Source organism: Antechinus flavipes, chromosome 4 (assembly GCF_016432865.1).
Source record: "Antechinus flavipes isolate AdamAnt ecotype Samford, QLD, Australia chromosome 4, AdamAnt_v2, whole genome shotgun sequence".
Lineage (NCBI taxonomy): Eukaryota > Metazoa > Chordata > Mammalia > Dasyuromorphia > Dasyuridae > Antechinus > Antechinus flavipes.
Window position 1 is genome coordinate 194,821,272 of NC_067401.1, and position 2,310 is coordinate 194,823,581.

Consider the following 2,310-nt stretch of genomic DNA (forward strand, 5'->3'; position numbering starts at 1 on the left):
GGAAGTCTTGGCTTTGATACTGACTGGTTGAAGGGGGTTGGAGTAAATTTCAGGATCCATGGAGAGCTCCTGAATCAAGGTCAGATGTCTTTTATTGCTTCTAGTGCTCCATGATGTCTAGATGCTTTTTTGTAAATGTAGGATTATTGGGTTGCCAAAGATAGACTCCATCCCAGGATGTCACTTAGATTTCATTTATTTTGTTATTTCTTTATTTGTGTAAATAATAACAACAATATTGACATTAATAATAATGATGATGGTGATAATGATAATAATAACTAGCATTTATATATCACAGATCAGGAGTAGGAGTAAAGAAATCTAACAGTGGGGAGGACAATACCAGGCACTGTGCTAATTACTTTTCAATTATTTCCTTTCATCCTTACAGCGACTCTGGGAGGTAGGTACTATTGTCCCCATTTTATAGTTGAGAAAATTGAAGTGAACAGAGATTAAGTGGCTTTGTCCAAAATCATAGTTAGAATCTAGGGCCAAATTTGAACTCAGTGCATTCTGACTTTTGGCTTAGTGCTTTCTTTATTCACTGAGCCACCTAACTAAAACCTTAGGAAAATGAACTCTTTCAGGAAGAAACTGTTTCAATTTTTCTTTGTATTCCCGGTACCTAGTAAGTATCTGGTAAATGCTGAGTGAATGAATAAATGAATTACTGATTTTTCAAAATGCATTTCATCTAGATGTCATTGATTCCATTAGTAGGAAGCATGAAGTTAAGACATCAGATGTTGGAGGTGGGTCCCTGTGGAACTTCCTTGCCTGAAGAGAACAACACCATTTCAACCCATTTGAACCCATTTGGCACTAGATTGGTTGCCCTGCAGCTCTATTCAGGGAATGAAAATGGATGGAACCAATCAACCAATCAACAAACATAGAGACTGTTTGATATGTTCCAGAATTATGGCAGGGTGCTATTGGAAAACAGAACAGAATTATAAAATGTTAGATTCTGAAGGGGCCTTTGAGATCACTAGTCCAGTGTCCTCATTTTAGAACTGAGGAAACTAAAGACCAGAGGTTAAATGGCTTGACTAGTCTCTAAACTAGTGGTTCTCAAACTTTTGTTCTCAGTATCTTCATGTTATTAAAAAAAACTATCGAGGATCTGTTCAAAGAGTTTTTGTTCACATGGGTTATATTTATAGCTATTTACTATATTAGAAATAAAAAGTGATTTTGAATTTGTAGACCCTCTGAAAGGGTTTCAGAGACTCCAACAATTCTTTGGACTACACTTTGAGGACCACTGCTCTAAACCAAGACTTGGTTCTGCTCAAAGTCCTCTGGTTCCAAATTTAAGCCTTTTCCCTATCAATATTTCTCTTACTTCTTCTGACAACAACATCCCTCAGTTTCATAGATAATAAGGGAATGATGTGGATAGTCAAGGAATATGCTGGAGATCGTAGTAGGCCTTAAACCTATACATCCAACCTTCATGTGATCATAGGATCTCAAGCTGAAAGGCACCCTAGAGATCACCTAGTTCAGCATGAAGGCACCTTCATGTTACAGGTAAAGAAACTGAGTACCTTCATTTAACAATAAGTTGCCCCCTGTATGCAGTGAGTAGTGTGTTAAGAGCTGGGGGAGATTTAAAAAAATTAATAAGAGCACTGTCAAGGAGTTTACAATCTACTCAAAGAGATGAAGACACATCGTAGAAATAAAAAAATCCATATTACAAAACGAGAAATTCGTAAGAGGATCGTGGGAAGGAAGCTCAGAACACAAAAACGAGTAATTAGAGAATAGTGCCAACCTGCAAAAAGTTGGCGGCGAGAGAAGGTTTTGGGACTGCCCAGCGCTCCACGTGGAATAGGGAAGCTTTACGTTTTGCTTTTAAGAGAAGGAGGGGAGAAGTGAGGAACAGGTCACAGCCTTTATTTCCCCAGTTCTTGCTAAATCCTATCATTCAAGACTGGAAGCGGAAAGAAGCGATGCATGTTGCGTGTGGGAGGTGTCCGCGTATGGGCTTCTCAAAATAAACCTCTCGGGAAGCTAAGTAGATTCGGGGACTCCCTTTCCAGCCCAGAACCAACTGAACAACTCCCCTCCCCTTCTCTCCCACCGCCAGTTCCTCCCACCCTCTGGCTGGTCCTCCTCCCTACCCACAACTCAAGCTCCTCCGGCTCGTGCCCACAGAAAAGCTGCCGGGCACTGGCCGTGGTGCTGAAACCGAGGTCCGATCTGAAGGCGGAGCCGAGCTTGAGGACTGGGACGGGAGCGGAGGAGGAGCAGTCAGGAGGGCGGGGAAGAGGGCTGGGGCAAAGGTGGGGAGTA